General features: G+C 38.5%; 1 protein-coding gene across 4 annotated transcripts in view; it reads right to left on the bottom strand.

Annotated features, from left to right (window-relative positions):
* The window catches only part of daam2 (dishevelled associated activator of morphogenesis 2), a 138,584-nt gene extending 125,486 nt beyond the window's left edge, over window positions 1-13,098 (bottom strand). For all 4 annotated transcript variants that reach the window (XM_026229370.1, XM_026229373.1, XM_026229372.1 and 1 more), the window contains exon 1: window positions 12,962-13,098. The gene's annotated coding sequence lies outside the window, so the exon portion shown is untranslated. The remainder of the gene's footprint in view (window positions 1-12,961) is intronic.
* Between the last annotated feature and the right edge of the window lie 1,013 nt (window positions 13,099-14,111).

Genomic DNA, 14,111 nt, shown 5'->3' with positions numbered 1-14,111 from the left:
AGGAATCGTGATGTTTTTAATTTCCGAGAATCGCGGTACTTTTGAAGTATCGGTGCACCGTGTAACACTACTGTAGCAACAGTTGCTCTATGTGAAATCACACACCTGATGGAATTTACCACTGATTAGAGAACCGGCTTTACTGACGAGATGCGCATTAATGATCGGCCGATCGTGATCGGAGCACCCCTAATGATATTTGAGTGTATTTTCCATTTTCAGGAAAAGTATTGAAAAAGTATCAATTCTTGACTAGGTATCGGTATCGAAACAATAATTTTGGTATCGTGACAACACTAGTTCATGTACTCATATATTGAGGTGGCAGAGACTGAAACACCATAAGCTTCAGTAGGTCTATGTGTATTAAATGAAAACCGCATGTCTGTAGCATTCATTTCCACGAGGGGTGAATTGGGAAAAAAAATAAAAAATTAGGCTGGGAAATCTCACACTCATACACACACAACACATTCTGAAACATGGACAACCCTATGTTTCGTATGGTCCTCACATAAAAAAAGGTTTTAATCCTTAGGTTGGGGATATGCAAAATAATTAAAGGTTCTCTCCTGAACTTCATCTTCATTTCAATTTTTCTTTTCATTCTCTTTATTTTGTCCTGATATCCATCTCTCTCAAAGCATTGACAGTCACGACTGTCCTATTAATGATGCATTACATTCGGCAGGAAATCCTACAATAATAATATTAAAATAGCAATATACAATAATAATATATTAATAGAAAATTAATATTCAAAAAAAAAAAAAAAACGCCCGCGTGTAGTAGAGACGTGGCTGTCTGCTTTGCAAGTGGGCGCGCTAGCGTGCCTGAGGGTTCAGGGACAGGTCACAGGAGTCGCACTGTCTGGCACAGCATCACTGCTGAAAGTTGACGCGTCTTCATGGAAGATGGTAGCAAGTGCAGAGCCCAACTCGACCGCAGCAGAGAAAGCGAGGTAAAATTGTTGACCCGCGAGATAAAGTTGTATGCAAGCTATTCAGAATACAGTTAACATACCATTCAACCATGAGGTCACATCTCAAAAATGTGCACCCAAATGAGCATGGCATAATGTGTGGAACTCCAGCTAAACGTCTTGTCACTTAAAGTGGGGGGGTGAAATGCTATTTCATGCATACTGAGTTTTTTACACTGTTAAAGAGTTGGATTCCCATGCTAAACATGGACAAAGTTTCAAAAATTAAGTTGTACGTTTGAAGGAGTATTTTTGTTCCAAAAAAACCTCTTCCGGTTTGTCACAAGTTTCAGAAAGTTTTTTTCGAGTATGGGTCTGAGTGACGTTAGATGGAGCGGAATTTCCTTATATGGCTCCTAAGGGCACTTCTGCCGGAAGAGCGCGTGCTCCCGTATAGCAGAGCAGAGGAGGAGAGACATTCACTGATCAGAGCGAGAGCGAATTGTCACAAAAGAAGTGTGTTTTTGGTTGCGAGGGCAAGACAACCCTGCACATATTACCAAAAAAAAAAAAACAGCATTAAGGGACCAGTGGATGGAGTTTATTTTTACAGAGCATCAACGGAGTTGTGCAAGTGTTTTTGTTTGTTCCCTGCATTTCGAAGATGCTTGTTTTACAAACAAGGCCCAGTTTGACGCCGGATTTGCATATCGTTTATTTCTTAAGGATAATGCAGTCCCAACGAAAAAGGGTCACGATCATGTGTTGGAACCGCATGCGGTGAGTAAAACTGCTTCAAATATCTCTGTGTTGTTAACTTAGCAATCGGCGCGTAAGCACATCAAGTAAACAACATGCGATGTTGTCATCAAACTGCACTTTCCACATGTACAGCTTAAAAAAGAAAAAAAAAAGATGACAAAGTGGAACTTAGTCATTTTCCAAAACCGCTAAGCAAATATATGCAGTTTCAATACATACTAGGGCTGTGCAAAAAATCGAATGCGATTTTCATGCACCTCTCATCAGTAAAGACGCTCCTGTAATTAGAAGTGTATCTCCAGCTTGTGCGTTCAGATCAGGGTTGCCAGGTTTTCACAACAAATCCTGCCCAGTTGCTTCTTAAAACGAGTTCAAAACTAGCCCAATCGCGTTTCCGGGAGGTTCCCCGATAAAAATTGCTTCCCAGGGTTAAAAAATAAATTTTTGGGAAGGGTTTCCCTGGTAAAATTAGCATTTTAGGGGCTAAATATCACGTTATTGGTATTGGGATTGCTTCAAACCGCGGACATGAAAAACAACCGCAGACTTGGCAACACTGGTTCAGGTGGAGTGGCAGTTACTACACAGAGCCGTAGTCTACCGACAACTAACACAAAATCGCTTTCAAAATCGACAAAGAATCGCCTGCGATTTTAACATCGATTTTGTGTAGATTGTCAGTGAATTACGGCTTGGTGTAGTAAATGCCAACCAGTGTTGCCAAGTCTGTGGTGGTTGTTTTTCATGTCCGCGGGTCACAGCGACCCCAATACAAATAACGTGATATTTAGCCCCTAAAATGCAAATTTTACCAAGGCAACCCTGCTAAAAAAACGTATATTTTAACCTGGGGAAGCAATGTTTTATCGGGGAACCTTCTGGAAGCGGGATTGGGCTAGTTTTGAGAAGCAACTGGGCAGGATTTGTTGTGAAAACCTGGCAACCCTGATCTGAACACACATGCTGGAGATATACTTCTAATTACAGGAGCATCTTTACTGATGAGATGTACATGAAAATCGCATTCGATTTTTTGCACAGCCCTAACATAGAGACGTCGTTGCTGATGCTGCTCTTGTTAAATTTCAGCCTCTGGATCTGATTCTGGATCATAAATATACGCTGAATCTGACTGTTAGCCATGGTTTGTTTTGGATGATGTTTTTTTCCTCACGGTAATGTCACAGCTTCCAAACACTCTCAACGCAAAAGCCTACTCGCGCTCGTGATTCTTTAGCTCCGCCCACATATCACGCCTCCAGGCGCTCGTGTTTTTCCGGGAAAAATCGGTACAGACTATCTTTCTCTTATAAATATAATAAAACTAAAGACTTTTTGGAGTTATGAAGGATGCCGTACTACTCTATAGGTACTCAAGATTAACAGGATATTGAGTGAAAACGAGCATTTCACCCCCCCTTTAACGTTACTCTGCATCGCCCGCCACAAGTGCTTTGTCTGCAACACAACAAGAGGCCATAATGGATAAATTAATTTCGTTCATTTGTAAGGACATGAGACCGATCAGTATCGCGGATGGGGCAGGCTTCGGGGAGTTCTGTCAAGCAATGGAAGCAAGGTTTGATTATTTAACGTTTCATGTCAAGGAAAAGTTCCATGTTTACCACAGCACAGCTCGCTCAGTTCTATATGCTGTAAAGCTTCAATTCATATTAATAATATTTGTTTCAATCACTGAATGAAGCCTGCTCTATTTGGGAAAGAATTCGCAACCTTAAATCGCTTGCACAAAACTCTTGATCAGCACTGAAAAATTTGTTTGTTTATTTAAACTGTGAAAAACTGTGAATAAACGCAGAGAATGTGAGGGTGAGAGAGCGTGAGGTCTGCAGTCTTGGCCATTAATTGATTTCCTTGTTTTTGTGTAGGTAATATGTTGTCAAAGATGTCTAAACTTAAATAGACTATCTATACAAGTAGTTATGTATCTTTGTATTAATTTGTCCTGTTATTGACGTAATGCGCGTAATGTGCATTGACAACATGTGCCACCAGATGTTCGAATAGTTCGAATATTCGTGTTTTTTCTAGAGGGAATATTCAACGTCATTTTTGAGCAATTTTGACAGCCCTAGTTATGCTATAGGAATTCCGGAACAGTTAATGTTACTAGAAGGTTTATAAGATTATTAACTGCTCTAAACACAACTTTGGAATTAGAGAAGTCACTGTTAATAACTAGAACAATTCAGATGGTGTCAACTCTGAATAAACATAAAAACTGAATTTTTTGTCTTCTTCTGCTGAGTACATGATGTCAACTGACTACATGATTTGTATAGCCTATTCTTAGAAATCTTCTGCTATATGAACATTACTTTGACACAGTTACACCTGATAACAGAACTCTTATGTGTAAAGATGTTTATTTTCTGTAAAGCTACTTTACAAAAAAATGTGTATAATAAAATATGCTATGCAAATAAATATGAATTGAATAAAACTTGATATTTTGTGTCTCCTCTCCATGTCAGTAGAAAAAAAAAAAAACATACTGTACCATGCATACTCCTTTCTGTTATTAACTGTAGCATACCCATGCAGCAAAAACAACAGCAAACACTGTCTTTTACCATGGTAACTTTAGCCTAAAATATGTTAAATTAAATCAATTCTCTTTTATTCTCATATTACCACAGCACATGAAAATATTCCCCTAAGGATTGGGAAACCACTGCTATGCCATCACACGTCATCATTTGAAAGTGAAAGTGAAGTGACATTCAGCCAAGTATGGTGACCCATACTCAGAATTTGTGCTCTGCATTTAACCCATCCGAAGTGCACACACACAGAGCAGTGAACACACACACTGTGAACACACACCCGGAGCAGTGGGCAGCCATTTATGCTGCGGCGCCCGGGGAGCAGTTGGGGGTTCGATGCCTTGCTCAAGGGCACCTAAGTCGTGATATTGAAGGTGGAGAGAGAACTGTCAAATTTGTCATCTAGCTCTTACAATACACACATATACTAGTGTGCTGGTGTGCATTAGAGCCTTTAATTATCGTTCTGTATTAATGAGCTGCTTACTGACACACATATCGGAAATCGCGCAGCTCACACATCAAGGAGAAAATAAACTTGTCAACGCTGCCTCACGACTTTTATTAAACACAGTTTAAATACTGAATTGCTAATTTATATTTTCCAGCAACGAGAGGATACAATCAGTGTTTTTAAATAAACTCACTCTAAAAAGATAAATGCACAGACGGGAATACACACAACTTCCATTTCTCTCTCTCTCTCTCTCTCTCTCTCTCACTTTCTCTCTCGAATAGGCAATATTTGAGAAAATGGTTTAGCGATTTCTAATTATTGGGGGTATTAGCCCCCATCAATGTCTACGGCAGTTATCGCCCTGATCATACATATGCTGTTGCACTATCATGCAGTTTGTAATGATATGACGTTAGCAAATATTAATGTTTTTTTGCTAAACTTTCTTTGAGTAACATGACTTTTAATATGAACTCACAATTGAATGTAACATAAAACAAATGATTACTTTTTGTTGAAATCGTTATTTATGCCAGAAAAGTTTACATTTATGTGTCTTTTTGTTCGCTGTAGCAGCCATGTTGCTGAGATAATTCATACGCCTTCGTTTGAAGTGTGGTCCTGAAGAATCTTCGTTTGAAGGGCTGTCTGGCCCTTCCCCTACACCTCCAGCCAAAAAAAGTGTAGTAGTAATACTACACTAGTAATACACAATGCAATAATATGAAATATTAAGATTCTGTATTACCAGACAGCAGCATAGTGTTGGCCCAGATCAGGCCCACATGTGGGCTGGATCTAGGCCAAAACTGCTTGCTGTCTGAGTTGAGTCTATATAAGGCTCAGGTGTGGCTCAGATTTGGGGATTCTGGTTTACTTAAGGCTGAGAATTGGCATCAATAATAAAACCTAAAAGGCCCATGTGTGGCCCTTGTCCTTAATCCAGTTCTGAGCCAATTCAGGGCCATTATTCTTGCAGCACTTGGGCCAAAGAAAATTTGCTATGTGGGTGCATGTCAGAATTAAAACCCTATTTTAGAACAATGCCACTTAGTCAGGTGTGCCAAAACTCGTATAAACATCAATGTGTCGAGGGGGGCGTGGTTCAGCGAGGCCTGCAGTGAGAGAGAGAGTTGGGAGATGAGCGATGAGTAAGTTGGTTAAATACAAATGAGTTGGTCCAGGCCGACTTGCTGGTGTTGTGGGGACCCGAACCATTTTATTGACAGGTGGGGACAATGATCCGGGTCCCAGATGACCCGCAGGCTGCCCCCGGTCAGGCTGGCTGGTACTAAATACCTGTGAGTATAAAAGGAGGTACCTATCAGGCTCTGGTGGATTCAGGTTGTAACCAGTCTTCTATCCACCAAAGCCTGATTCAATCTGAGGCATTGAATACAGGCCGTTTGGTTCCGGTGCGGCATGTACACGGGGACAAAATTATAGTCTGGAGGTTGCAGTTAACCCACACCTCTGACATCCGCTAATTCTGGGAACTAATTGGGGTACTTATGTGCGGATGTCTCTTGGGAAAATGACAAGCGAGGTGGAGGGGGTTGGTGCGTGCATTTGGGAGAGGCTGAACCGGGACCACAGGGATCTGTACCAGGGGAACAGAGTGAGATTGAGAGGCTGGTCCTCTCAGGTTGCAATGATTTTCCTCTGGAACAGTCACATGACAGTCACATGTCCGTTATATAGACGGTCAACCTCTCCAGCCTACTCGTACACTTTCCTATCCCTATTTTGCGACTATAAAAGACCGGTTGTATCGAGTGACCCAAGACGCTCAGACAAAGGAGGATACAACACAGCTGTTAGTTTCAAAAAGCCATTGGGAAATGTTTTTCCAGGCGGCTCATTGTAAGCCCATGCCGGGGTATTTAGGTCAAACAATTCACAGGTCTTCTCCAGAGCAGGTACAATCAACTTCACCAGGCAGCAGTCAGTCTCTCTCCACTCTCCTGCTCACTCCCGCCATTTTTATCTGGCCTCTCCATGCCAATCACTGGAATGAGACGCAGGTGTTCATCATTTGTATTTAACCCACTTACTCACCGCTCTTCTACCAAGTCTGCTTTTACTTTTAGTTTTGTTTTAGGACAACACATTCTCACTCCCAACTCATCACATATTGACGTTAAGTCAGGTCCCTTTGGTGTCACTTTGTTTTTCCAGGACAATGACCCGAAGCACACTGCTGCAAGCAGAGTGTATAAACTGTGTTAAGACGCTCTCAAAGATTATATTCAGAAAGTAGCAAAACCAACTACAAAGTCTAACTTAATTGCTGCCATAAATGAATTCTTGTTTGAGGAACGTACAGCAACATCATGTAACAAGTACATGAACAGACTGTTTAAAGTTCTTCCAGCTGTGGTGGAGCGTGAGGGTGGACAAATTGGAATGTAGCACATAGTACATTGGCAATCATTTACTTTTGGCATATTGTACATTGTGAATAAATATATAGGACAACTATATAATATATTTTTTTTTCGTGGTCGTTATGTTGTATTTTTTTTCCATTAAGCTGGAACCTGTCTGATTACTAGTCATTGTTTAGGGGCAAAGGAACAAAACGAAAAAATGGTAAAACCGGTTTGTGGTACAATAAATTCCACCTCACGTGCGAATAAAGGTGGGGAAACTTCGACAGGGTATGTTTAAATGTGAAAATTTTAAAAGTAAAATAATAATAATAATAATAATTTCAAAACTAAGATTTATTTAAAAGTAAAATGCCCTGACAAGCAATAAGAATCTTTATTCATCCGTTAAAACACTTAAATTTGAACTTTCATTTTACAAACACTTCTGTTTCAAAACGCTTAACTTTTGCTACTGTTATGTCTGTCGTTTAGACTACTCTGGCTACTTTTGAAAACGAGTAAGAAATAATTATTCAGATAAGTTTGGATAGGAGTAGGAAATTGTTAGAAAATGTAAATTGTTATTTGTATAGGCAATGATACTAAAACATAACTAAATGCTTTAATATATATTTAAAAAAAAAAAGACAAAAAAAGAAAAGTGGGTGTGCTTTCTGCCATCTCATAACAGCTTTCTGAAATGCTTCTCAAAACTGAACCAAAACTCTAATACTTGCCTCACTTGTCTTATGAGAAACGTCAAAAAGCTTGTGTAGCCTAGCCTACTCCTGTTTAAATACTGTACAGTATGAAACCAACGAACAGTTGTTAAACTTATCATACACATACACAGGGGCGGACTGGCCATCTGGAAGTTTTGGAGAAGTCCAGAACGGCCGTCGGCCTGCTGATTCATCATCAAACACAATTGAAAGAGTGAAGTGTTATGTAAGCTGGCTAACTTACTTTTAGTTTGGCTATTGGATAACTACCCTTACTAAATGAACCATGGTTGTACTATTAATACAAAAACAAAAAAACTTGTTTTTATAGTTATACCATGGTAACCAGAAATAAAAATATTTTTTGCCATATTTTACTACTATTTCGATAACCACAGTTTTACCACAAATATAAAGGTTAGACTATGGTAAGTATAGCTTAACCATGGTTAATTACTGGTTACCATGCTTTAACTATAGTAAATGTTTTGTTATTTTTGTTGTTTTTTTTGTAGTAAAACCATGGTTAATTTTTACCCTTTGAAAGGGTTCCGCTGTCATCTGTGCTATTTGCAGAGCACTTCTGTATTTCATTGTGTTTAATGTTTGCAGCTTATTTCTGTATTTGCAACACGTTTTTGTGTTTGGTTGTGTTGTGAGTATTTGCAGCACATGTGTTGTCAAAACTGATGAAGATGATTTCTTAATTTGCTGGTGCTTTTTCCATTTGCATGAGTTTTCTTAAATTGATCTCTCTAGGCCACCATATAGATGCTTTTATGCATATTAGCGTTTCCTGAAGTGTCATCCGTTCTATTACTTCATTACTTCTCTGAGGCATATTTGGAGTTTCTGCACGTGTGTCCTCCAGCTTCCAGTATAAATGAAAGTGACATTATAAGTGACGTGACATGACACAGCCAAGTATGGTGACCCATACTCATAATTTGTGCTCTGCATTTAACCCATCCAAAGTGCACACACACAGCAGTGAACACACTCTCTGAGCAGTGGACAGCCATTTATGCTGCAGTGCCCGAGGAGCAGTTGGGTGTTCGGTGCCTTGCTCAAGTATAGTTATTGCCGGCCAAAGACTCGAACCCACAACCTTAGGTTTAGGATTCATACTCTCTAACCATTAGGCCATGACTTCCCCACATAGTGTGCTCAATAATCCATCCTATTCGGGGTAAAACAAGGAAAAATAATACTTATCCCAAATAATATTTTCAAGTAGATATATGATAATCCACGTTTTTCTTAATGTTTTTTTTTTTTTTTTTTTTTTTCGCAAATCGTAAAAAAATACAATAAAAAATTAAAATTCTGATGTGCCAACCATCAGAACCAAACCAAAAACCATGGTTAAAAAATCAAGGAATGTATTGAACCTTGGACTAACTGCATTGTTGCATACCTAATTTACACCAGGAACTATAATGATAAAGATAACTATAACGTTCCAGAGCATCCAGAGCAATGTTTTTTTTTTCTTTTTAAGTGTGCTACATTTATGTCGTCTGACATTTTAAATGACTGAGCTCTTTAAAGAAGGATGGATTCTGATTCATTGTCAATGTTAAAATATATATATATATATATCTTAAGTGATTCCCACAATTTATAATAATTGTAGGATAATTCATCAGTGTTGTTATTATCATTGTGATGCGGACTACTTACAACGATTTCACTGAAATTACACTGAAATTACATACTGTATATTTTGTGGTACAGTAAAATTATTGGCAACCCCATTTTAGATCATGCACATTCACTGTTTCACTATTAAGCACTCATGTGCTTTTCCAAATAATTTGTTTATATCAATGTGGTGTTAAAAAAACACCACACTAGATCCAATGCTTTAAACGGGCCGGGCGGGGCTAATAGCCTCTGACCTGTAGCACCGAGGCCAATATAGCACTGCGTTTCCACCATCAGGCCAGAAGCTTCACTAAAACCTGCCCTTTTCACGCCTCTCAGGAACAACGTCACATAACCCCATAATTTCACCAATAAAAAGAAGTTATCATAAAACTAATAAGAAATAAATCACTGGAACTACTGCGATCACAAAATGAACATGATAAAAGTGTCCGTTTGTTTGCATGCTTTGTTAAATATTTAAATCCAAAAGCATCAATGTTTTACAATAATAAGTGATACATTGATCATAATGCGTTAATTTATCAGGACTGAAAATTAGTCACACAGAAATAAAGTGTCATGAACACAGACTAACTGCTTATTATGTCGAGTCTGTTTCTGTTTATTTGTAGTCACAGTAGCCATGACATTTGAAAAAATTATAATTTCTATATTTTTATAAAAGCTACTGAACAAAAACAATTGTTATATTTTTATGACAGGCTACGTGGACATAAACTCTCAGAAGGAGACGGATATATGACAGATAAAATATGTTACTAAATAAATACTCGATTGTGATAGAGAATAAGAAGCTGACATCTGATTTCTTCAAGTGATCACATTTACCATGTTTACTAGGCATATTTGTTTGCATTGCTTATATACATTTCTGCATTGTATGGTAATTATAATCCACATCAGATCAAATTATTTCAAACACTCACTGCTGACTGAAAGTGTGTTTTGAGCTCAACTTATATATAAAAAAAAAGAATTTAATGCTGGTGTTATACCTGTTAGCTTTATGAAATGATCCGTGGTACTGTAGCTCTCCAGACATGGAGAAACTCTGGCTTTGATCATAACCACTCCTCTAACCTCAGCTTCCTCAAAGGAAGCACCGGCGAGGCATGATCAAGTCCCGGAAGTGACAGTAGAAACGCGACTGGCCCTGGTATCCACTAGCCTTTGGTCCGACAGTGGAAAAGTGGCTAATGACTATCTCTTAGTGTTGAGACACAATTCTTTATTTCTATTATCATTAAATACAGTGACATCTACTGTGCAAATAATAAAAAAGTGCCACACTGTGCATAAACACAGCACCCGACGGGGACACAAGAGTTATAAACACCAGCACCACTACCTTTGCTCACTGCAACCGTGACATGCCAAGAGAGACTACACTGTACAACTAACAAACAATGTGCACAGTTAAAAGCATAGTAAAGCAGGCAGGCAACCGGGGGTGAGGAAACAAAGGCACCCGGTGTGTTTCTAGCAACGAGGCTTGGATCCTATTAATAAACACTTCCAGATTTTCCAGCAGTCAACTCTCTTCGGCTAACACATGCCAGCTGGGCAAAGGGGATTGTATCTACAAGAACAGTGTATAGAGATACTGTATATTGTGCCGAGTTGCAAATTATTGACAGACCTCAGAGGAATGATGCCAATAATGTCCACAAAGCCACTATATACTTAACAAAACTCGTGAGCTGCCAGCAGAATGACAGAGGGAATGAAAGTAAGCTAAAGACAGCAAAAAAGGTCTGTAAAGTGTGGCCACAACCATGCTTTTTACATTACACACTGCACGTTGATCCCGTAAAATTGCCAGATCGCCTTCTGTGTGAACACAAACACATCCCCGGATTGATTCCAAACGTTTTCGACTCGTGCAATACACGTCACATCCTGATGTCACGTGTCATTATGGGACCTTTACGGATTGTGTGTGAACGCACGGACAGATTCCGGGAAATCACTGGCAGTGTGAATTAACCACAATCTAACGATCAGAGGACAATTGCCGGGACACACTACCTGGGTATTATCCAGAATCTCTGTGTGAAAGGGCCTTTAAATTTAATCATTTAGCAGACACTTCAATCCAAATCGATTTACAAATATGGATAATACAAGCAATCAAACCAACAAAAAAGCAATTATATGTAAGTGCTGTGACAAGTACTGGATAGTCTAATGCAGTACACATAGCAAGATACTGTATGTTTTGAAGCATGGCAACTGGTTTGAGCTGAATTAACCTAGTCCTTAGATGGTCATGATGAGCTTGTTTAAGCTACTTCTGAGCTGGTTATTAGCTGGTTATAAGCAGATGCTAGTTGATTAGGACCAGTACATTACCAGCTTAAACCAGCTCATGCTAGCTAAGGACAAACTAAAAACCAACTCAAATCAGCTGCCATGCGTCAAAACATTCCTAACCAGTATTTTTTTTTCTTCTCTCCAACAGGGGGTGACTAAAGTATGCACAGAAACATAAGAACATCCTTCAAATAATTTAGGTATTGTGATATTATATGGTAATATAATAGTACTTTGACATAAATATCTTGTTACATTTACAAAAAGAAGAAGAAGAGCCAACTACAGATGTGCAGGTACGTTTGCCAGATGCTTTAATTATCAAAACCTGAAGTATTCTAAGCCAAGCCATGTAAGTAATACAGCACCTATGCAAACCAGACTTAAACATGAACATAAAAGGTGCAATTTAGAATACTTTTCACTTTATTTATTTTTATTTATTAAAACAACAGACATTCACCTTATTTTGTTGCCAATATATGAGCATAATGATGTAAACATAAAAAATAAAATAAAAAAAAATGTTATATGAGAATTATAGTGTATTTGGTCAGAGAAAATTAATAAACTTTCCCTTTGTAGAAAGAGAGAAACAGCGCCTTCTACTTGCCAACGAATATATCTATAGATATAAATATAAACAGAGGCTACTCTTTAAAACACCGGCAAAACACCCTTAATTAAACTGCACAACGAATGCAATAAAACTGTGAATATTAATCAGTGTATATAATCACATTTTGGAAACATAACTGTCATAAACGTAAGTGAAAGAATAACGTTCTTATCCACAAAAATAATTACTCATTGACTGCCATGATGGCTTCATGAACGCCACTTAAGTGTTACCTTAAATTTCACATATTATTCACAAAACCCTGCAGGGATTTGCAGCTGGCAAGCAAACCACAGCAGACCGCCTTTATCTACGACTACATAACATTTATATAACAGAATAAAGCTGCATCTAAAAGCCTGATGCTTGACGTGTTTTTATGTAAGGCTTATATCAAGAGAAGTGAAATTTGGACAGGTCCAAATAACCTCCAAAGATTTAAGTAATACTGAGAAATATGTAATGTCAGCAATGTCCCTGTAATGTCAGCAGATCTATCGTAATCATTATACAGCTTGCACAAATCAACAGAGCTCATTTAGGCATCGTTACTTACCGTACATCTTCATCTTTGAGAAAAACACGTTAACCAAATTGTAATCCGTTTGCGCTGACACCTTCAGTTTAGTGCTCTAACTACAGACGTTACCAGTAAGCAAACAGCGCGGAGATCTCATGTCTCACCATCAGTCAAAGCTCTACACACGCCTACTAAATATCTCTCTTAAAGGCACAGTTCCATCATCAAGCATGTCTATCTTGGATAGCCCAAACCAACTGGTATACTGTTTTGTGCGAGTAGGCTTATGTTCCAGTTGAATGATACTATAATTATTTTTGCTGCACTGATATATTATAGATAGAGCCAAATATAGCCAATTAGTCTCATTTGCTTTTGCAATATACCAGGCAAAATATCATGCAACATATTCAAACCAAACCGAAGAAGAGTGTCCTAATATCACACAGCATTCTTGTATGCATAATTCACATAGTTTTAATTATATGTGCATGTGCACCCTATTTAGGAAATACTGGAATTCATTAACATACATTTAATTATCAAATCTGAGGGTTATGATATCCTTGTGAATCTTACGTGGAGGTATCAGGAAGGTCCGTTTTAGATGCAAATTACTCAGAATTTACTTTAGTAAAGTTTCATGAATGAGGCCCATTTTATATTTGTTTACTGGTTCATTATGGACCCTGCCCTGCCAGTAAACAAATATCAAACAGGGCTGCTCAGTCATCATGGCCCTGTGATGTGGACACCACATGATATTCCGCCATGATTCCAATTCGAAGCAAACATATATGTTCCATTCAAGTCAAGTCACCTTTATTTATATAGCACTTTAAACAAAACACATTGCGTCAAAAGCAACTGAACAACATTCATTAAGAAAACAGTGTGTCAATAATGCAAAATGTTAGTTAAAGGCAGTTTATCATTGAATTCAGTGATGTCATCTCTGTTCAGTTAAATAGTGCCTGTGCATTTATTTGCAATCAAGTCAACGATATCGATGTAGGTGTAGTGACCCCAACTAAGCAAGCCAGAGGCGACAGCGGCAAGGAACCGAAACTCCATCGGTGATAGAATGGAGAAAAAAACCTTGGGAGAAACCAGGCTCAGTTGGGGGGCCAGTTCTCCTCTGACCATTCAAAGTGCACTGAAGTGTGCAAGACATCAATTTAAATTG

This window comes from Carassius auratus, chromosome 42 (assembly GCF_003368295.1).
Source record: "Carassius auratus strain Wakin chromosome 42, ASM336829v1, whole genome shotgun sequence".
Classification (NCBI taxonomy): domain Eukaryota; kingdom Metazoa; phylum Chordata; class Actinopteri; order Cypriniformes; family Cyprinidae; genus Carassius; species Carassius auratus.
This window is presented reverse-complemented; position numbering and strand designations above follow the sequence as displayed.